The 24,842-nt window shown below is 36.4% G+C and overlaps 1 pseudogene; it reads right to left on the bottom strand.

Annotated features, from left to right (window-relative positions):
- Window positions 1-2,160: 2,160 nt before the first annotated feature.
- Window positions 2,161-5,093, bottom strand: LOC149528461 (xanthotoxin 5-hydroxylase CYP82C4-like; annotated as a pseudogene).
- Between the last annotated feature and the right edge of the window lie 19,749 nt (window positions 5,094-24,842).

The following is a 24,842-nucleotide window of genomic DNA, read 5'->3' on the forward strand; positions in this document are numbered from 1 at the left end:
GAGTAAATGGAGCTACTAAAAAAAATCTCTTTCTCATTGATTGATTGATAATTTACATTCATATGCATTGATATATACAATCTTAACTACCATTTCATTTAAGAAATCATGGTGAATAACTATGAAATGAGATTAGGTTTGATAAGTTGTTCTCAATAGAGAGTTACACATGTGGGTAATCATTCATTGTTAAAGCTAATGTTTTGATTAAGTAAAAACAGGTTTTGAAAGGGTCTAAAACCTTATACAATGGGACAAGAAAGATATATCAATGAGAATCTTAAACAACTATGGAAAACCACCTGACTAACTAGAGGGACACATTAATGTTCCCAACAAGAGGGCAAACAACCCAAGTCACACATAGACCATCAAGAAGTTAAAGTTGAAGTTAAACAGCTACCTATTCATAAATTACGAAAAGAAATAGACTTAGTGTAGTGTTGGAAACATAAATCATGCAATCGCATGTAGATAGAATTAGTCACCAACACCCCCCCTTAATTCTAACGAAGGAGAAAAAAAAATCTATGAAAAATAAAGAGGAAAGAAGGAAAGCTCAGTAAGAAATAAAAGCCCCCCTCAAACTATATGTTAATAAGCATTAAAACTACCATACTACAATTTCTTTCACCCTAAGAAAATCTTTGAGAAAGTGAAATGGAACAGAAGATAGATCCCTCTAAGGTGTGTAGTGAATGTTAGATGCTCGACACTATGTGTAGAAGGTGATCCATGATCTTTGAACAACATTCTTCCCTTTAGGAGGAAACATAACTGAAGTTGTATGAATGAATTCTCCCTAATCCTAAAAGGAATATGTAGGAAGAAATCTCAAGATGTATGATTCTTCTGACAACTGCTTCATGGTCTTTGTATAGATCTTTAAATGGCTATAATATTTTAGAAATTGTTGTAGAACATAATCAAAAGACACTTTTCACCTCAAAAGGCAAATAGATCTCCTCAGAATGTTGTGTAAATGTATCCAAACTCCTATCAATCTATGAAGAATGACTATGTAGAGAAGGAAGAAGAGGGTCATGAGGCTCCCTCACAATTAAAAAAGATTCACCTTTATTGAAGAGAAGATGAATAAAATCAATTCTATCATCTAGATTTGAAATGAGGGATTCTTCAAACAAAAATGATATGTTTGGTAGAAATCTATCCCAATGAATTGAATCTAAAAGACACATATGATCCTGTTGCAAAGAAACATTGAAAGCTTTCGATAGAGCAACTCTAATCTCTAAAGAAACAATAGAAGCACCATAGTCATCAATAAACTGATTATCCATAGATGAGGCAACTGAAATCTTAGTATCACCCATAGAAGCTTGGTTGTCCAAGAAATCATCACTTTCAGATGAAGAATCATTGTCTCCATACAATTATCAGATGATGGTCCAATCAATGAAAGGGCACATAGTGTGCTCTATATGATATAAAATATCCTCATAAATAGTAAGACATATTAGTCCATAGACAATATCATTACAATTAAGGCATGCAATTTTCTATTCATAATTGTTGGGCTAAATGTGTCTAAGGAGATAGGGTAATAGATCTTGCTCCAGGCAATGATTCTCTATCCCCTTTTTCCAAGAAAAATAATTCTCTAATGTTAGCTTGACAAAAGAATGATGAAAATAAATACTAGACATCATTGATCTCCCCCCAAAATGGAACTTTATCTCAGTTTGTGATTACAAAAAAAAATGCACATTAAAAATTCCATTCTAAACAAGCTCTGATAAATACCCTAGATACTTCTTCTTTGAGCTCCCTACACTCTAATACCATGTAAGATTTTGCAACCTAAAGTTGAAAAATAAATTAAGAATCTGCTAAAAGAATGAAGCCAAAGTGTAGATAAAAAATGGACAGAGTAAACAGAACTGCTAAAACAAAAAAATCTCTTTCTCATTGATTGATTGATAATTTGCGTTCATATCCATTGATATATACAATCTTAACTACCATTTCATTTAAGAAATCATGATGAATAACTATGAAATGAGACTAGGTTATGTACCATTACAGCTGAAGTTAAACAACTACATATCCATAAATTATGGAAAGAAACAGACTTAGCATAGAGTTGGAAACATAAATCATGCAATCACATGTAGATAGAATCAATCACCAATACTATATCTATATTTTATATAAATGATGGGAAAGGTGGGGCTTGATGATAACCTCCAAAGGCACTATCCTTGGCATTTTCAAGCCAACTCCTTCACTCATGTCAATCACTCTTCCATCTAGAAAAAACCATTCAAACCTCTGTAATAGAATTGCAAGAGTTGTTTGCACTGAGCATATTGCCAAGGTAGTACTAGGACACCCTCTTCTCCCTACTCCAAATGGAAGAATCTCAAACTCACTCCCACTCATGTTTGTGCTATACATCTCTATGCCTTTCTCCATAAAACATTCTAGTATAAAATCTACAGGTTTATTCCACACTTTCAGATCTCTATGAATTGCCCATGCATTTACCATCAGCATTGTTCCTTGAGGAATATGATAGCCTCCCACTTGGGAAGCCTCACTAAAATTGTGTGACATTAACAAAGCCCCTAATGGATGAAGGCACAAGGTCTCTTTCACTATTGCTTGAAGATATGTTAACTGGGCTATATTTGATTCCTCTACCAATCTGCTCTATCCAACATTAGAATTGAGCTCCTCTTGTGCCTTCCTCATTACATCTAGATGTTGTAATAACAATGATAATGCACACTCCAGGGCAACTGAAGATGTATCACTCCCTACACTAAAAATAATTTGCAATGCCAAAAATATTAATAACAGGAAAAAGAGAGATAAAACCAAAACTTTCTTGCAACATATTTACTCTTCAAGTGTTCTTTTGGGTACGAATGAAAGAAAAAAACCTATGTGTTTCTAAATGCTAACATTTTTCTTGTCCACACTGTTATCTAGTACTTTTCATATTCTAATCACTCGATGATTGAAGAAAGCTAAAGGCTTTATGATATTATATCTTTATCCAAGGGAAATTGATATTGAGAGAGAGGATTAATACATTGGTTCAAGGAGATCTTTTACTAAATTAGTGCAAGGTTATCCCTTAATCCCTTCTCTAAATCAAAATTTCTATAAATCAAAGTATTTTTCATTGCTAAAATTTAAGACTTGAGGTTTTTGGATCAAAGTATTTGTCAATGCTAGAAAAAAAACTTAAGAGGATGACAAATTCCAGTTAGGAAACAAAGTTCATGGTGTTCCAACCCAAAAAATGCATAAATGTATGGACACTTATAAATTTAACCGCTATTCAGGAAATCAATCAATCATGCATTTTGTTACCGTTCAATCTTCAAATATCATTTATGACAAATATCTATACAAGTTGAAGAGCTAGTATATGCGCTAGAAATTTTGGGGAAAAAATGCCAAACTAAGCATATAGAGGAATGCTCAAATATCTTTGCAAGGTGAAGAGCTAAAACATGAACTAAAAACCTTGGAAAAAAAGCCAAAGCATGTAGAGGAATGTCAAAATATGGTGTATGATGAATATCTATGCAAGTTGAAGAGCTAGTACATGAACTAAAAATCTTGGCAAAACAAAACCAAACTAAGCATACATCAAAAGGTCAAATTAATCATATAAAATTTAATGATATTGTTATCAAAATCCATCTATATGGTTTTCAACTCAAATCTATTCATTTATATTTGATGAGTAATGTTTCACAAGAACCTATCTCTAATGAGAATGGGTATAAAGAGAACAACTAAATTTAGCTCGTAGAAGAGAACTATGAAGTATTGGACCTTCATTGAGCTTACCCTCCCAGTACTACTCCATTCTTAGAAGAGATGGGTTCTTGTGAGTCATTTATTCATGAAACATGGATCAATAGAATCAATCAGTTTGACTTGAGCATTATAGTTGATTGCTGATAGAAATATCATAATTTTACTTCTATGAAAAATATCTCCTACTTATCAAGCTAGTCACATTTCAACACAAAATAAGTTTCGTATTTTGAGTGAATAATCAGGTGCACCTTATGTGAGTCCTAATATAAGTTCAATAGCTAAGTCCAGACAATCCTAGTGCTTGGTACCATCTTGATCTCCACGAGACACATAAAAACTTATAAATCAAACACATGAAAAAACTGTCAAAGTAAGAAGCACTTACGATAGCAGTTGCCTTGATAAATGCATCTTTATCAGGAATTGCTTCACCGTTATCTTCTGCTTGAGAGATGAGTACATCAACAAAGTCTTCCATCTCTACCCCATCTTTTAATTTTTTCTCTCTGTGCTTCTCCACAATCCTCTGCATATACAAATCTAATCTCTCAGATACCCTCTTCATAGCCTTATTATTCCCTTGCAAATTAAGCCTCTTCAACCAGGGAATAAAATCCACAATATCAATTCCTCCATGAAGCATAAATGATTCTTCAATTAGATGGGTCACTACATCTTCCAAAATCCTTGATTCCTCTCAAAAATACCTCTCATCTATAATCATACTAAGGTCAATATTGAAAGAATACTTCTCATGTTTACAAAACCCTCCAACTGTGCCTACTGAAACAAAGAGTATAAAAATTTCTTGATTTCTTGCATTCTCTTGGGTCCAAATGATTGAATTCATTTGGAAGAGACAAGCTCAAACACACATATCTTTCTAGCAGTTCTCTAGTAGGGGCCATAAGGAGCCCAATTCAATATAGAATAATTGTAGCTCAAATGCTGACCTTGTGCAAGCCTAGGGCGAGATGCAAAAGACTTGTCATTTACTGTGAAGCATTCTTTAGCTAAATCTAAAGAACTTATCACTAAAATAGGCTAGCTACAAAATTTCAGATGCATAATAGGTCCATATAGTGCTAAAAGTGAACTAGAATATGATGAATTGGCTTGGTTTTGTCTATGAGAAGATGAAAGTGTCCAATTACATGAAGAGCTCTAGGGTCTAGAGGAAGATGCGTCCTATTTTCTCCATTGTGTTTTACTATAACTATTGCCACTATAATAATTATGGCTGTGGTAGCTCCTCCCAAGGTAAAGGACATTAGAGAAATTGTTATGTCCATGACTATAGCTATATTATAATGAATGCAGACACAAATATATATATCGAGTCTTAAGGTGGATGAGAGGACAAAATCAAGGGAAAATGTGAACACAAAGCATAGGCATGGTAACAGAGTGTGCAATGTGAAGGCATGAAAGATACGCATTGCTACAATTGGAAAAGGCTCTTGCATCTAAGTCAAAGCAATTTGTTAGCTTAACATTTTGTAATAGTAGGTTTATTTGGGTTTTTCAACACATAATATATTTTGGAATATATTTGGCTTTTTCAACACATCTTTTAAAATAATAAAATATACATCTTAATATTTTAAATAAATATATTGCAGATAATCATACTAAAATATTAATAGAAATTATTATTTGAAATAGATTATATAATTTACTATAGAAAAGTCTTACTTAGAATCTTACTTTAAGGAACATCATTAACAGGCTTACTATTTTCACTAATGAGGTCACCTTTGAAATGTTAACGCATTTTTTAGTTTGACTGAAAATAAGATATATATAAATTTATTCTACCATCAATTTTTTTTCCTGATAGGGAAGATGCCTATATAAAAAATTATTCCGAGTTATGGGCACATAGATCTAGTTGTACCTAAGGTTGAACATACAACCATGCCTTTTGAGATTTTTTTTTAATGAATAGTGTCCTTTTCTATTAATAAAATATGCTTAGATTACAATTCACAAAAAAGGGGTTGGGGGATACAAGATCACCCCACAAATGAGTTCACATGGCCAGAGCCGGACTAAAAACATAGCCACAACTAGAAACAAAAACTATTTATCAAAAAAACCAGATAAGGCAACCTCAGGCTGCCAAAGCAGTGCCAGCCGAGGGTGGTGGATCATCTTTGTCTTGAAAACCCCAATCATCTTTAGGATTAGGGGGTGGGTTGGGAACAGTCTAACCATCTTTAGCAACAATAGTAACAGTAGCAACCTTTGCATCTTTAACCTTTGGCCAGAGAGGAGAGATCACCAAGTCCAAGCGAGGCCACTTCCTAGAATGCACATGATGAGAACTAGGAGGAGGAGTCGAGGACCAACTAGAACCACCATGTGGTGGGGAAGCTAAGTGGTGCCTCCATCTACCATCACCACCACTAGGAGAGTGGTGGTGGGAAGCCTAGGAGCATAGGGTGTGTGAGTAGTGGCTAGAGGAGTGGTGCCAAGGATGGTGGCACGAGACATTGAGGTCTTCGCTAAGGTATCAGGAGGAACTCTATGGAAATAGTGCAAGGAGCATTGCCCCAATGATTTAGTAGCTCCGGTAGGTGAGCTACTTTGAGTGAAACTTTGTTAGCTTGCACCTAAATCTACATAATTACATTATTAAAAATGCATGCCTTAGTGTACATAGAAATGTTAACATCCAAAAAATTGTATGTGCAAAGAACAACATTCCTATCCTTCCATAGAGAAAATAGAATCTCTAGCTTGAAGGTATACCAAATCTAGGAAAACTTTTAAGGAAATTTGGGAGAGTCACCCAGTAATATCACATGCCAAGAAAAAGATTCAGGTCTGAATGGCTTAAAAAAATATGAATCTAGTGCCAATAATTTTGAGCATGCTTACAAAACCAAAAAATATGCAAGAAAGACTTTGGTTGTCCATAGAAGGGGCATCTAGGATCAAGAACCCCAATGTGTTTGAGCTAAGACCCTAGGGGAAGACCTTGGAAGGCTAGGAACCAAGCAAAATGTGCAATCTTGGATTCACTTATAGCATTCCATATGGTATCAAATCATTTTATCCATTGAGAGAGAGAAGATTGCAAATGCCATCTATGGTTAAGGTATCCACCATCAAAAGATGAGGTGAAAGCCATTTGTAGCCTAAACTTGGCTTGCAATTAGAAAAAGGAGTTGCACGATACCACTTCCAATCAAGCCACCAAGGGCGAATAAATTGAATCCCTACTTTATGAATTAAGTGAACATGGATGGAAGAAAGTAGAAGGTCAAAAGTCTGTCTGTCTAAATGGATAAGGTGGTACTATACTTGCATATCTTCCTAGGTCCTAAAACTCATGGTGACCCTTGAAAAGAGGTCCTTAGGAGTTCTGATGCCATGTTTAAAAAAATGCAGTGCATTGGCCCCTTAAGTCTTGGTGAGGGGAGTACCCTGAATGGAAAATAGGGGAGACCACCAAATGTTCTACTTGTTCAAGGAGAGGCCATTGCCAAATTCATCTCCAGCCCATCGAAGCCAGGACTTAATAGCCTCCCAGGCTTTCCAGATGCTCTTGATGACAAATGAGCCCTAAATTACCATAGGCTCATGCATGATGAGAAGGGTTTGGAAACCAATCCCCTTCCAAGAAGACCTATTGATAGGAAAGCTAGAAGAAATGTAGTGCCGAACCAGAATCTTCAAAGCTTCATCTCTTGAAATAGCCCTAATAATCCATTTTGCACAAAGAGCAAGGCCTTGTTTCTGGGTGGAAAGTAGGCCAAGATGACCAAACTCTTTTGGGAGACAACAAAACTCCCAGGCCACTCTATGGAAGCCATGGTGATCAAAACCAGAGGCCTAGAGAAAATCCCTAAGAAATCCTTCTAGCTTCATGTAAGAAGCTTTGGATGGAACCTAGTAGGAGGCATAATACACATGAGTGGCTGCTAGAATCTTTGAGAAAATCTAGAATTTTCCATTGAGGGAGAGCAGTTTTGTGATCCAGTAGTCAAGCTTTTTGCTAATCTTGGCTAGCACAACATTCTAAAGTTCCATAGGCGATGCCTGGAATGCAAAAGGAATGCCAAGAAAAAAAATATTTCCTCGTGAGCAACCCATTTCGACTCAAACTAGCTAAGCCAAGGTGGAGCTAGTAAAAATAACTAACAGAAGTAGAGTGTTTTATGCCATTGAATGGCAGAATTAGATGCTTGACAAAAGGTGTCCATGCAACTTAAAGCATTATTGATGTTTTCTTCATCCTCTAAAAGAGTAAGAAAAGAATCATCAGAAAAGTGCCCATTAACTAATTGGGAGGATGATTCAGGAAAGGAAATCCCACAAACCAGTCTTGAGGACATAGAATGGGCAAGTAAATAGACAAAACCTTCCACAAAAAGGACATAAAGTGCAGTCTGAGCTAGCGAACAACCTTTCCTAATGGAACAATAATGTCCAAAAGCCTTAGATTGCAAATTGTTGATGGTAATGCAAGAATTAGCATCTCCAAAGAGCATCTCCATGAACTAAAGTAAATTGGGGCCAAAACCCAAAGCCTGGAGCATAGCCAAGATGAAGGGCCATTCAATGCAATCATAGGCTTTAGAAAAATCTATCTTTAAAAAGATAGCCTTCAGATTGGACTTGTAAGCCCATTCCATTCCCTCCCAAACAATAATGATGTTGTCAAGAATATATCCAGACTTGATGAATCCAATTTTCTCTGGCTGCACAATTAAGGGCAACATGTGCTTGATTTTGAGAGAGAGCACCTTGGCAATAATCTTATAAGATACATTTAGAAGGGTAATGGGTCTCCAATTGCATATGTCCTCTAGATCACTACCTTTAGGTATGAATTTGGTATTTCTTTTGTTTATAATAGCTCCTAAGCTTTTAGAATGATAGGCTTCAAGATAAACTTTGTGTAGATCAAGACCTATATGCTCCCAGAGGTGTTTGTAGAATTCACAAGGAAACCCATCACACCTAGGGGACTTGTCATCTTCCATGGATTATACTACCTCTTTAAGGTCTTGGAGGGAAAGAAATTGCTCACAAAAAGCATGTTGCTCAACTACTAGGAAGTTTGGAGTAACAGAAATACACCTTCTAAGAGCTTCCTCCTGAGCAACCAAATTTCCTTGCGAAGCAAACATGTTCTCATAGTGATGAAAAAATAATTGTAGGATGGCAATGAGGCTAGACCAAACAGCATTTCCTTGTTTGATCTTTTTAATTTCAACATTTGTATGACAGGCATGAAGAGCCTAAAAAACTGCTTTGAGGCTTTGTTGCCAACCTCCAACCAATGCAGATGGGCTTTGATTTGGTCTCCCTAAGAAACATAATTATCAGCAATTTTTTTTTCATGGTGAAGGTTGGAAAACTAAATTTGTAAGTCCACATCAAAAGGATTTAGGGTGAGGGCCTCTGAGGCTTTTTTGAGGGCAAGCATGTTGGCTTCATATGACCATTTTTAGAACATAGCCAATTGTCACCCATAAATGTACAGGAATCGAGTCATTTTGGTAATGGCATCATTCCACCATTGAATCCATCCCCTTTGAGAATGTGGATGTGGCTCCAAGTTCCAGACACATAGGATGTGTGAAATGGTGGAATCGTGCATCAACACAGACATGTTGAGGAAGAACTGAGAATTGGCCACCTTTACGATAGTTGTTTACCAAGAAATGAAAAAATAAATGGGATAGTGGTTAGATAATGTTACATCTAGCAAGGGAATGATAGGTAGATCTTGATCCTCAAAAAAAGAGAGAAAATATTGAGCAATGATCATAGCATGATTGACGCATTTTAATATGTGGTATGAGCCAGCTCAAAAGTTGGACCAAGTGTGCCAAACCCCACTATCTTGGTGGCAGTTGGTATTGGGATCAAAAAAGCCCAATTTATTGTGCATGTAATACTAGGCTTGTCTTTCCCCAACTATCCAAGGAAAAGGTAGAATGCCATCTTTGTTAGAGGCCACTTCAACCATGTTAGATTCCTCACACATGACCTAAGTAGCTGGAGGCAAGTTGTCTGCCAGCCAGGGCCACATCTGGGATCTTTCCATAGCATCATTGGAAGCATAAACATTAATGACTCCAAAAGAATGATTGTTAATGGAAAGTAAAAGCCAAATAATTCTATGCTTGGAGTCAGAATCTTGCGAAATAACAGCAGAATGAAGGTGAGGTGATGGGTATGTACAGGATCATGGTCAACCAAACTATGCTCTTAAGTGGCAATAAAAAATTAGAAAATCAGAGTTATATTAACTTGATGTGCAATTTTATACTTGTTATTAACTTTATATCAAAAAGTTGAGAGAAAAGAATCTCTAGCAAAATTAATCTAGTTTCTATATTACTAGGACTTATTTCAAAAAAATAAAAATTGATTGGTCAAAATTTTGAATTTTAATGTAATATTACAAAAATTTTAGAACAAAAATAAGAAGTAGACATATGTTTGACCACCTTGATCAAAATCAAATGATAATTATTTTTCATAATATTATAGATATAAGTAGTAGTCTCATGCCTAGATGTGACACATATTTTTGGGTATTTTTATTTCAAATAAACAATAATTAATTAATTTTTGACTTTAGTATTTTTGGAATAAAAAAACTCTCATTTTTTAACACCTTAACTGATTCAAAACTCTACAAAATTCAAATTTTCATTTTTTTCCCTTATAGCAAAAGAAACATAGAATGTGACACATCTTTTGGATTTAAAAAATATTGTACCATTTGAAAATTATAGTTGTTTTTTAGGTAGTGTGTCAGTCAACATTTTATATGTAACTTCATTAGAAAATAGATAATAATTACTTACTAAACTCTTAATTTGAAAAACCTTACATTTATGGAAAGATAAGAACATTCTTAAGAAACCCTTTTCATTTCATCAAATTTTGGTGAAAAAAAAGTCATCAACTAGATGTTTGAAGTAAAAATCACATAAAAATAGGCCAAAAGCACATTTTAAGGATTTTTTAAAGTTGACCATATAGGTTTCGTATCAAAAGATATAGTACACCTTATAAAGATATTATTTGTTTTCATTTAGTATCAAGGTGGGTGGGAAAAAATTTGGAATAGATTTTGAAATTGTTTGAGATATTTTAGAACTATAGATTTTTTAGATTGCCACTTTTTGGCACACCATTATCCTACACATACCCTGATAGGAGAGCAAATACACCACCTCGGCCAGCTTCTTGCTATGAAGAAAACATCATGCCATCCTACCAAATTATGTGGCATGTCGAAGAAAGCATGAAACTAGAAATTTTAACCTCTTGTAGATAGAGAAAATCTAAATTACCAAGTCTATAACAGACATCCCAAACATAGTACTTTCTGGGGAGGTTTGTGAGACCTCGAACATTCCATGATAGGAAGTTCATGAGAACTCTTCTATATCATATTTGTCCTCAAGAGAGAAGTAGCTATTATACAAGAAGGTAGAAACATGGTTGAAGTCAGACGAAAAACCCTCTGGACTTATAGCCTAACGTTTCACCACTGGTATCTCCGCACATCCAAGAGGATTGTGAGAATGCCGCATTGTTAGTGGTGCTATGGAAGAAGCAGCAAGAGGAGTACACACCCCAACCAAGGTAGAGACCCTAGCAGTTGCCTTACTCCCTTGCGAGCTAGCAGGGTTTGAAACCTATGAACCTTCGGGAGTAGTTCCTTTGTCTGTTGCTTGCATCCCTACACTGACTGGAATTGATGCTCCTATAGGGATAGAAGGAACCACGGTGACCATAGCATAGGATTGCTTGTGGGGCAAGGGATTCGAGGGAGCCTTGCCCTTACGCCCAACAGTAACCCATTCTTCTTTTTTCCCTTCGGCCTATTTGGCAGGTGCTTCTTTAGGCATGGGCTTCACCCTAGGCATAGTCGGAGGGCAATCCTTGATCTTATGCTCCATGGACTAGCACCTATGACAGGTCTTGGGGATATTCAAGTAAAGCACCTTTTGGGAGAAGGTTTGAGACCCAATCTGAATTTCCATAGAATCCTTAAGATCCTTAGAAAGATCCACCTCGACGCAAACACATCGTTGCAGGAAAGCATTTAAATTTTTCTCAAGCTCCTTGGTGACAACTTTACCATGGGCTTTGGAAATGGACTCAATGAAAGGCTAGCATGGCAAGGGTAAACCTGGGAACTCGACCCACACAAGAACCCTAAGCTTTTTATCATCCGAGACTGTAAAGTCTCACGACCATTTTTGAGATTTTAATAAAAGAGTTACTAATATTATAAATATTAAAAAAGGTCAACTCAACCTACCAATATTGACTAAGAATAACTTATCTCCATATAGGGTTTTTTAAAGAACTCGCCTCCATATGTATGATGTATCCTTTCATTAAATTTGTGTACAGCATTTATGCAAAAGTTAAAATTAGAATATGTAAAGAAACACTTATATAATGAATATGTAAAAAAAAAATTATATAGTGATATGTTTTTGAAATAAAAAGAAACCAAAAACAAGGGGATCGGCCCTTACAACCAAAATGCTGGTAACCAGCACATCACCAGTAGAGACCAACAATGAACACTACTAAAGTAAAAACATACTAAAGTTCAATTTAGCCACAAAAATACTATGCAAGTAACTAACCAACATACTACTATGAATAGAAACAACTAAACTATAGTAGAGGTCTATAATGTTTGCTATACTACTTAAGTTCATCATAAAAACTATTGGCACAACTAGGCCAACCCAAGTCTGAGCAACAGTTGGATACCAGCAAAACAAGTACTAATAAATTAACATAAAACAACTTGGATCCAAGGATCCCTTAAAACTAACAAACTTAATTCTCAGTTTTTTCCTTTCCCTTCCCAGCTAGAAGAACCTGAGTCCAATCATCAGCAAGGAATTTAAAAAGAAGCTTATGATCCTCCATGTCCATTCCTGCTTCTTCTTTCTCATGTCCTAGTAGTTGGAGGATGGTTGCAGTAGCGTGAGTGACCTTTAGAGAAAATTTAGAGAAGGTGGTGAACCCTTCTTCTAAAATTTTAACTTGCTTTCCCAATTTGGCATACCCCTCCAATTGCTCCTTAGTCTCCTCCTTATTTTCCATTCCTACCTTTTTCGCTTCTTTTTTAGATTTTTCCACTTGGTTATCAACCTACAAAACCTTTGGGTTAGTTAAAACTTTAGATTTTTCCTCAATCGGGGAGGAAATGGTAATGGGGGAGGAATCCACTTTGTACTACTATCTTCACAAAAATTAATGGGTTGTAAGGCGAAGCTGGCCAACACATGGGTAGTCTCTGTGGTAACAGCATTTCCAACCGGCAGCTGAGTATTTTTCGCAGACATCTGGGCATTATCAACACAATTGTCCTTAGAGTTAACACTTTTTTCAACCTCCTCCTTCCCTTTTTCTCTCTTGGAATTAGAGTTATCCTCCTCCTCCCTCTCCTCTTCATTATTTTCTGAGCTCTCCTCTTCCATCTCCTCAACCCTGAATCTATTAGATTTTTTCTTGCATCATGCTTGAGATTGGGCAAGTCTTCCTGATCTCCTCCTACCCTTTCTGCCTGCCTCCTCCTCTGAGCCCTCCTCTTCGACCTCCATAGGTTTTTCCACTTTAATTTTTTTATTGCCCTTTTGTTCCACAGTCATATCAGGTTTCTTCATTTTCTTATTTTCACAACTAGGGGGGTCACGGGGTATGAATTTTGGTACTGGCATTGGTACTCAGGTGTGAATATTTCCGGTGGTGCTGGTTATCAACCACCACCACCCTAAGGGGGAAAAGGGCAAGATGGAATTGGTATAGGCGAAAGATTAGGCCTTGGTGGATAATGGTGAAGTTAAGCCCCTTATTCCTCTTTTATGTAACATTAATGACCATATCCTCTAGAGAATGTAGCAAAAAAAATGGGATAGAAATAAAATCCCTATTTCTAAAATGCTTCAATAAGGGAAAATGGTAGTAGTAGTAAACACCAAAACTACCCTCCAGTGTGAGTTATTTCATGAGAACCAAGCAAACATCATCCCATGGAGCTGGCAACCTATCCCTCTTAAATCCTCCTCTATAGTGCACCAATTCCTCATTCTCCACAAAAAAACTACTCATACTAGCCTCGTCAAAAGTTTTAGTGACCTTTCTCCATTTTTTCCCCCTTCATTGAAAGACTAGTAGCCATGGCAATTACTTCCTCATTAACTTGAAATGTGATTCCATTAATGGTTTCCTTGTGGTCATTCCACCGATTGACGAACTGGAGGGCATAATTCTCGTCATACCTCACCATCAACTACATGTAAGGTAGAAAACCCCCCTCTTTTAAAAGAAACAAGGTAGCCATCTTGTCTTTGAAGTTCTCAATTTTTGTGGGCTCCAGCTTATTCAAATCTCCACCCATATCTTCCCCGCCAATTTCCAGTTCCCCCAACTCAGTGATTCGCATCTGAACCTCCTTGTCTGCAAAAACATCATGAATACTATCATCCCTGAGTCTCTCAACTATGACCAAAAAGGTTGTACAAGCCCATGCTCGATAAACTTCAAAATCCCTTGTGAATTCATTATGGGAATCACATTTGTTTATCATCATAATTTTAACACCCCGAAAATCTTTGACAATCTGAACAATGATATCCTTCATATTTTCAAAAGGGAAGTAATTTGAATTTTGCAATGTGTTACCATAATGGTGAAATGACACTCTTCTTAAATTGCATTCATTTATTTTTCCATTAGTATGGCCACGTCTTCTCCTTATTTCCCTAAAACCTTTATTAAATTTAGCGCGCTTCGATTCTCCAAGGAAAAGATTGCCAAATTTGGCCCCAATATTAAATTTAATAGCCTTAATTAAATGATACTCTCCTCTCTTTCCTTCCATACCAAGGACTTAATATCCCTGTTTAGATTTTCCATATTTTTGCAGCACGTGACTACCATTAATTTAAACCCCATGGTAGTTACCGCATCATCCACCCTATTTCCTTCCCTGTAGATGTGTTACAGCTGGACACTTTCCATCCCTTCTAAAATATGCCCAATGTCCATAATGAGAGTACACATATTCCACCCCAATTGGGACACTCCATTAACCAAATCAATAATTAATTTAGAGTCCCCCTCTATGTTTATTTCCTTAAGTTGCATTTTTCTAATTAACTAAAGCTTGAAAAGCAAAGCCATTGCCTCAACCAAATTATTACTTCCATTCCACACCTTCCTAGCATAGAATAGTAGCACATCACCATTCTCATCCTGCAGCACTCCACTCGCTGCTCCTATACCTCCTCTAGCGGTAGCATTGAAATTTAGTTTGAATTGTGTAAGGGTAAGTAGTTTTGATCTCATTTTTTGTCTCCTTAACATTTTTGAGTTATCAAAAAGATAAAAATCCTCATGAATACCCCATCTTTCAGCAAATTGCCCTTCTTGCCTACCTCGTTCTTCCTTTGGTATCTTACATTTGGCAACCTTGATATTTTCCCTCAGCAATTTCTCCATTATTTCAAAAACCACCTCCACTGGTTTTTCCTCCTCCCAAAATATTATGTTATTTCTTTCTTTCCATATATGCCAACAAATATATGGCGGAACAATTTTCCATAGAAAGACCAATTTTGGGTGGTAGAAGGGGTAGCACTAGTTCTTCATGAATTGACATAATTTATCTTTCATAACCCAATTTAGACTAAATGTCTCCCACACCATAGCCCATAACCTTAATGCATACTAGCACTCAAGGAATAGGTGAGAAATACTCTCCTCCTTTTCCTTGTGGAGATAGCATCGGTTTGTTATATAAAAACTCCTTCTTTTCAAATTGTTTATAGTTAAAATTTTACCATGTTGAACCATCCACCAAAAGAAATTAATTTTAGGGAGAAGTTTATTAATCCATACATTACTCCATGATGGTGGATAGAGGTTCTTGTAAGTTGATTTGACTATAAATTTACCACATGAAGTTAAGTCCCAAACTCTTGCATCCTTGTGGATCAGAATTGGGGGTCTTTGTGCTCTTATCAGCTCTTCCAACTCCTTGAGAAGTTGAATATCCTCCTGGGAGTAAGTATCTTTATATAATTTCCTCCACTTCCTCGCCTAATCAATATAGTCCTCCACCTTCCTTCCCATGTCTTCCTTTAGTAAGCCCATTAGTCTTTTAAATTTACTAAAAACCAGCAGTTTCCCTCCCATCCAATTGTCTTTCCAGAATCTGATGCTATGACCATTCCCCACTATCCACCTTGTCCCTTCCCTCAATAATCCTCTAGTATTAACAATATTCATCTAGATTTTGGAGCCTCCTAGAAGACCATTATTGAAGAGATTCCAATTGAAAGGGGAATTTAACAGATATTTAGCTTTCAAAATACTACCCCAATCTGTATTATCTTCTACCATCTCCAGCCAATCTTCATAAGGAGGGCCTTATTAAGGTCAGAAATTCTTCTTACTCCCAACCCCCCTCTCTCCTATGGCTTGCAAACCTCTTCCCTGTTGACCAAGCTCAATTTATTTTTCTCCTCTTTTCCTGACCAAAGAAAATTACTTCGTATGCTCTCAATCTTGTTAGCCATATTTTGGTTGATTTTGAATAGGGATAGGAAGTAAGTAGGAATACCCTGTAGTGCTGCCGAGAGCAATTGTAATTTGCCAACATTGCTTAAAATTTTCCCTTTCTAGCTTGTAAGTTTCTTCCAAATTCTTTCCACTATAGTATTCTAGAAGTCATTAGTCACCTCTTTAGTAGTTAGCAATAGGCCAAGATAAGTATCTAGGAGGTTGGTAGACTGACAACCCAAAATGTTCTTAATCCTACTTTGTAATGAAGCATTAGTATTAAAGAAATGGATCTTACTCTTGTTCTAATTAACTTGCTAACCTAAGATCTCTTCATAATTGCAAAGAATAGTCTTCCAAGCTTCAGCCTTGATAACTGAAGATTCTTTGAAAATGAATGTGTCATCTACAAAATGTTGCAAGACTTTAGTATCCGCAGTAGTAGTAGGCTTCACCCCTTTGACACAACCTATATTGACTAGTTTAGAGAAAGACCTCCCTAAGACCTTAGCAACCATAATGAAAAGGTAGGGAGAAAGTGGGTCACCCTATCGTAGACTTTTCTGTGCTCCAAAATTTCCCTAGGGGGAACCATTTAGAAGAACAGAGTACTGAACTGAGCCAACCATCATCTTAATCAAATTTGGTACCTTGTCATTAAACTCCACCCTTTCAAGCACATCATATAGAAAATACCACTTAACCTTATCATAGACCTTGGAGATATCTAGTTTGAAGGCCATTCTAGGTCTTTTATTTTTTTCCATTGAACGAATGATCTCATGTCTGGTTATCACCGCATCTAGGATTTTTTTCCTCAAAACAAATCCTTTCTGTGGAGCACCAATAATTTTTTCCAAAAAAGGCTTTATTATATTAACTAGGACTTTATCAAACATCCTATAAACAATGTTACATAGGCTTATAGGTCTAAAATCCAAAAGGCTCAAAGGTGTCAGAGTTTTAGGGACTAAAGCAATAAAAGTCGTATTGATCCTTTTAGCATCTTCCCAGTTTGAAAAAAATCTCTAGTAGCCCAAACCAGTTTAGATTTATCCACCTCCTAGAAATGTTGGAAGAAAGCTGCAGGGAAACTATCCAGACTAGGGGCCCTATATGCTTTCATAGAAAATACCACACATTTCACCTCTTCCTTTGTGATGTTTCCTAGAATGTGATGGTTTTCCAACACGCCTACCACCTACAAGATCGTATTAATCAAGCTTCTTTTGATCACCAGAGTTCCTACTTTATTGTCCTTAATGTAAGCCATGCTAAAGTATTCCACTGCATGTCTTCCCTTCTCCTCTCGATCCATATAAATCCTTCCCTCTTCACCTTCCAACTTGCTGATTGTGTTTCTTCTTTTATGGTTAGAGGTTGACCCATGGAAAAATGTAGTGCTTTTATCACCCTCAGTTAACCATTGGATTCTTGATCTTTGTTTCTAAAAAATTTCCTCCCTCAAAATAATATCCTTCCACCTTTTTCTATATTCCTCTTCTTCCTGAGTAGCACTTTTTAGGTTAATTCCTTCATCAATCTCCCCTTGGAGTTTTTTCATTTTTTCCTCCACTTCACCTTTGACTTTAAACAAGAATCCAAAGGAGCTCTTAGCCCAGCCCTTAACATTTCTCCTTATGTTATCAAGTTTTTGGGTCAGTCTATACATTGTAGTACTGTCTATCCTTATATTCCACCATTCCTAAACTGTGTCTTTAAATTCTAGGTGAGATTACCATATTTTTTCATATCTAAAATGTGACCCATTTTTAAAACCATCCTCCCATAGAAAGATTAAGGGGGAATGATCAGAAGCAGTTCTAGTGAGGTTCTCCAGAAGGGAATTGCCAATTCGATTCTAGTTCCCTGTCACCATTAACCTATCAACTCAAACCTGGATAAGGTCTCTCCCCTTTCTATTATTGGTCCAAGTAAATGGATTCCCTCTTAGTTCCACATCAGTAAAGTCCATCTTGCTCATAAAATCATTAAGATCTTACAAGCTTTTAGGGAAGTCCCTATTACCTCCTAATTTCTTTGAATGGTAAAGGAGGGTATTAAAGTTTCCCATACACATTACTTGTTTATCCTTCATTGTTTCTAAAATCTTGACCAGCTTATCATATGTTTCCTTTCTCCCTACCTTGCTATTAGAAGCATAAATATTGATGAGCCCCCAATGTTAAATACTAGTTTGGAAATCAGTTATTATAGAAAAAGTTGTCCTTCCAAACCTCAACTCCCATCATGGAATATGGGTTCCATAGCATAGCAATAGCCTGTGAGGCTCCTTCCGCTTCCATATGCATATAAGTAGCACCCAGCCAAACATGGCTAACAATTTTATCAAAATTAGCACTAGACATCTTAGTTTTTTGTATTAACACAGAATCAACTTTTTCCTGATATATGCATTGTTTTAGAGCATATTGCTTCTAGGGATTATTTAACTCCTTTAAACTCCAAGAGAGGAATTTCATTTCTTACCTCTAGTTATGGTCTCCAATGTAAGTTGCTTACCACTAGCCACATCCCTTGCTGCTTGTTTTTGTCCTAGTTGCTCTGCTAGATAGTCTTCTAGCTATCCTAGATGCCCCCATATCTAGATTTTTTACCCCCTTCTCTTCTTTTTTTAAACCTCCCATTCCCCATTATCCCCCTCCTATGGTGAGGTGGGGCTAAGCTCCTTTTCAGCCTTGTCAATGCTTTTCATTACTCTAGCTGCAATCTCCACTGGGGAAGTTTTAACCATCCTTAGGGGGGTACAAACCCTGTCCTGGGTGTCACATTCTGTGGCCATAAGTTCCTGTAGGTTCTTACTTACTTGTTTTGCTAGGGAACAAGGAAGGGGGTGGAAAACTACTATTTTTCCTTCTTCCAACAAATCTCCTTCCTTAACTCCCCCCATGCGTGAACTCAATAGTTCCTCCAACTCCTATCTAAAAGGGTATTCTTTCAATTTCTTCTTATCCTCTAAAGCTTCCCCCTCCCTGGTATCAATATGCTCTGTTGGTCCTTTATCTAGGGTGGATAGCTCTAGGGTATCCTTCATAATGTATGTTTCAGTAATTCCCTCCTCCAATCTTGGGACTTTCGACAGTTCTCCCACAAATTCCATAACAATACCTGGGGAGCCCTCCTTTTTTTTATCCTTTTGTATTTGGACCTTACAATCAACCATAAGGTGTCCAAATTGACCACATTTTTGATAGAATAGGCCCGCATTTACATATTCAATGGGTTGGACTTTCTCACCCCAATTGGTCTTTAGAGTAACCACAGTTAGGATTGCTCAATTCAAGGCTACATTCACACAGAATATGGCATAAACTAGTCATGATTTTTTCATAGTCACTTTGTCCACTATGACAAAATGACCAAAAGAGTTCCCCACCCACCTTAGGATCTTCTCATCCCAAAATTCAAGGGGCAATTTAGGTAATCTAACCTAGATTGGAGCTAGCTTATTTAACTCTGCACTAGTATCAAAGCCTGGATACCACTTAGTTAAGGCAAGACAATGTTTCCCATAATACCAGGTCCCTAAAAGTATGAGATTGATAGCCTCCTCTATCATGATTTTGAAATAGAAGAGGCCACTAGGCATAGCAAAAATTCCCACACTACCCCTAACTTTCCATTTATGATTCACCCATTTATGAACCATCTCGTTTATGGGTCTAAAGGAAATGAATCTGCCTACAACACAAATTTTGAGGCCAAAGGTCACACTTTCCACCAAGCTATTAGGGAGGGAGATCATAGGACCATCTATGCCATGGGCAATTATGGGATCCTTCATAGGGACATTAACCATTAAGGAACCCATAAGCGCATTCTTCCATCCACTTGGGTTCCCATCTACTAGCTTCTGACCACCATCCAGAGGACAACTAGTAGGACCAACACTACTATAGGACCAACACTACCCAAAGCAATAGTGTTGGTCTTCCCTACATATTCCATGGACCCAAATCTATCTGTCATGTCCTAAATCCCTACATAAGGGCATATGCACCAAGTTGTGGTGCCAAAAAGGTGACAAGGAAATTTTTTTTTCCTATTTTAAAAAGCACGTACGCACTATTGCATGTGCGTGCTATAGTGCATACGCGCTTTTTAAAAATAAAAAGTATATATGATGGGCTGCAAACCCACAGCCCATCATTTTCATCAACATTTTCTTCTACTCCTACAGCGAGCAGCGCGTACGCGAGTTGAAGACTCAACATTTTTTCACCATTTGCGAAAATGCCTCCTCATCGATGAAATCCAAGACCACAAGCGCACCCACGACGATGCCATAAGTGATATAAACCTAACTTTGCATTGTTTGATATATTTTTCATATTGTTTTGTAAGTTTTTTATATTCTTTTGTAGGTTTTTTACAAATTTCATTTAGATTTGTTTATTTATTTGAATTTTAATTGATTTTTTATCAGGAAATGTTCATAATCAGCAGAAAAATCCACAAGAACATCAAAACCCTCAAGAACCCCAAAACCAAAACCCTCCTCAAGAAGAAGAACAAATTCCACAATCCGAACCAATTGCAAGACCTCCACCAGGTACACAAGAAAATCTAACAAATGAAATAGAGAGAGGCAAAACTGAATTAGAAGGAATCATTGCTCGGTTGAAAGAATTCGGACAAACCAATCCAATGAGGGCTCAATTGGAATCATCCCTCGAATCCATTAACACTCAGATAGCCTCAGTTAGTGGTCAGTTAGATATTTGGCGGGCTAAGAGGGATGAACAAAAAAGATTTTATGCAAATAAATTGTCATATGAAGATGTTAGAAAAAAGGAAATACCAAAAGGTAGTATATGTGCATTATTTAGAAAACCCGGTGAGCAAAATACTGTTAGAGAGGGTACTAAACAATTCCCCATCCATTAGTGCATACATGATTCTATTAGAAATAATTTTTGGGATAGATGGTAGATGGTTTTTGATGCCCCTCCTTGCAACAATCACAAGGTCCCCATGTATTTTTTGAAGAAATTATATTGTGAGTTTGTCCTTGGGGAGATCCCCAATTATTTTGATATGTTAGACTCCCAGGGTAGAGGTGGGGGGTCATCATTTGAGAGGCCAAGAGCACATCATGACCCTAATGTAGTTAGGGCAGCCGTGGTCCATCCACAACGTGAGCATGTGATTATTCCTTCAGTTGTGAAGGAACATGTAGAGGCCAGCACACTAGGGACCATTAATGCTTTGACGCAGACCCTCATCCATTCCATGAACCCATTAGTTGAGGGGGAGCCTTCTATACGTCGTGATCACATGTGAACTTCATTCGGATCCCTATGCACATTTGGCACTCATGTCGGAGATGGTGCAGATGATGGGCTTCTCACCGATCAGTTCCTGAACTAGACATTTGGCATTGACACACAGGTAAATTACTAATTTGATCACATTTCATATGTATAGTGAATGATTAATTAATTAGGATTTATTGACATTGTTCAAAATTTAGGGTTAAAGTGTTCTTGAGCCTAGCAGCGATCCTCTAGGCCCAGTTTTTGTCCCTTCGACAAGTCCTGAGGTATGTATCAATTTAATCATTTTAATTAATACATATATTTATTACGTAATCATATTAAGGATTGACCAAAAAAAATATGCATGTGCATCAGTTCTCCACAAGACCCTCAACCTTTACCACAGACGCAGAGCAGAGACATCATATGAGCTTCACACAGGTACAGTTGTTTCATGTTAATTTAATTCATTTGATTATATTTATTCCATGTTTCATGTTAGATATAACATGTATTGTATGACATGCAGCTCATGATGTTGGACACACCTCCTCATCTGCGACAGTCTGTTGATAGTGGAGTGGCCGCAACTGTGGCTAGCTCACAGCCACTGACAGAGGTATGAAAGAATTTTCTTCGTTTTAGTTGTTGTTTTTAATAGTTAATCTCAAAATTTCTAATGTTATTTATAAGTGATTATATTTATTAAATTTTTGTAGGGTCTTGTCACACTTGATCATCCATGAGCATTTAAGGTGGACTTACAGAGTGACTATTTGTTGGCGGTAAGAAAATAATTAATTTTGTGAGTACATATATTTGATTTCAATGTATAATAAATATTGATTCATATCTACTTTCTTTGTATCAGTTGGACCTGGAGAAGACCCTCAACAAGAGGTCAAGTGAGTGTGTTAGGAGGGCCCCATCATCTCCACTATCTCCCTCCACACGACGGCAGAGGACGTCGAGAGACTTACTTCCTTCCCCTTGTGGGAAGGAAAAGATGTAGTTGAGATATTTGATACATATATTTAGAGACTTGTTTCCTTCCCCATGTATATATATAGGCATCTGAGAGACATATTCGATACACATTTGATGCACATATGACATTCTATATTTGATGTATGACATGTTTGATGTATGACATTATTGGTTAATATATGATATGTTTGTTCATATATGACATTATTGGTTATCATAATATATTATGTGTTTGTTAATGTATATGACATTATTGGTTATCATTTTATATTATATGTTTATTCATGTATGACGTTAAATTAGATATGTTCGTGTATGACATTAAATTAGATATGTGCATGTATGAAATTAAATTCAATTGCTAGAGAGTTGTCATTATGTCGACCAACTAGTAGATGTTCTTTTTTGCTTTATTAGTATTTCTCAAAAACTGCAAAGAAGCTGTTTCTGGTGAATAGTTGTAAACAATTGTGATCATCGACTTCATGTACTCATGGCTTTGGCTATGAACACTTGTAACTTTGGCTATAAGCATCGATGGCTTTGGCTATGTGCACTAGTGGCTTTGGCTATGAGCATTTATGGCTTTGGTTGTAGGCACAATATAGCCTTAGCTGTAGGTTGTCTTTCTTGTTGCATGTCGAAGTTACCTTCAAGAATATCATTAGTCTAAGATCATTACAATTAAAATACTATGACATAATACCTTGGAAATAATAATCTTTAACCCATTACTTTATTTGTTAAAACATCATGTAGTATCTACTGTAGTCCTTCTACTCAAATATGTTTTCAAAAATACTTAGTATGGCAAAGAAATGTCTATGGAAAGGTTGTCAAATAGGATATTGAAGAACTAAATGTGGATAGTCATTAGTACCCATCAATAAGAACACGGACATCTTTCTCAAGCAAGCCATATGACATTAGCAAGTAATTTATAAATTTCCTTTGCAAATAACTAGAAGATGCTATGAATCTTAATACAGAGTTAATCATGAACTCATTATTCCATCCAAGAAGCATATATCACCCTAAGCCAATTAACCGACAGGATAAAAATTAATTCAATTTCAACAAAATTTTGAGTATAACAAAGCATCTTAGGGATTCTTACAAGAATTAACACGATGTTCACAAGAGCATTACAAGTTCTTGTAATGCTATTTCACATATTGTAATCATATTCAGTTTTGAATGGCCATTTATGTTACAAGCATAAATGTTCTTTAAGGTCTTTTCATTCTAGACATGAATTTTATTATGAAGCCTTTTTATGACAACCCACTCAATGCATATATTGTTGTTCCACATTATGCTAATTTGACTTTCATTGGTTGATTTGGGTCTAGAAATGACGTTATTCACTACCCTTTTTATATATTATTATTTTGTAGTGAGGTTCTGGCTTGAATGAATGTATTAATCATTGAAGTTGCGAACCTTGGTCAAGATCCTTACAAATATATTTTCAAATTGGACCTCAAATAGTTTTCTCAGTCACCCCCTGTACACAGATACTGAAATTGTAGTTAATTACAAAATTAATACTGAATTAACACAATTTTAATTGAGAAGTATTATGTTCCTCAATAGGCTAGATTATTATTGACCAGGAAGCTTTATCTTAGAGCAGTTGGTTTCCTAAATCTTTAGCGCAATGACAGTCTTATGGAATGTGGAATTAGGTCTGCTAGCTAAGGAGCGTTACTTAAAAGGTAGAGGAAACTCAAGACTCGCGTGTTTCCAATCAATATAAATGTTTAAATCACTTCTCTAATTTTTTCTATTTATGATCTTCTTAAAACTTAACTTTCTAAATGCATTGATGGGGAAATAAAGATCTTCTAGGAACTAAAGGCTAATCATGTTTAACACTTACAATTCTCTATTTTTATCTAATAATTTAAAAAAGATTGTACAAGTGTTTTCAAAGAGTAACACTTGTCACTAACATCATAAGAAGGAATATCCAAGGAGACTTACCACTGATCCCCCACCACCAAATTCAAGAGAAAACAAAATTCCACTACTAAAGAGATAGTAACAATGATCATCCCTAGTCTCTCCCTTATCACAAAATGATTACCATCAAAATTTGCATTTCCAATTGCGTCATGTGCATTGAAGCGATAGTAACATTTTCACTCTCTTAGCTAATGTCTCCCATTTTTGAAACTCCTGGGGAAGGGCAAGGCCATCTTC

This window comes from Cupressus sempervirens, chromosome 11 (assembly GCF_028749045.1).
Source record: "Cupressus sempervirens isolate cs-2001-9-10 chromosome 11, ASM2874904v1, whole genome shotgun sequence".
In the NCBI taxonomy this organism is placed as follows: domain Eukaryota; kingdom Viridiplantae; phylum Streptophyta; class Pinopsida; order Cupressales; family Cupressaceae; genus Cupressus; species Cupressus sempervirens.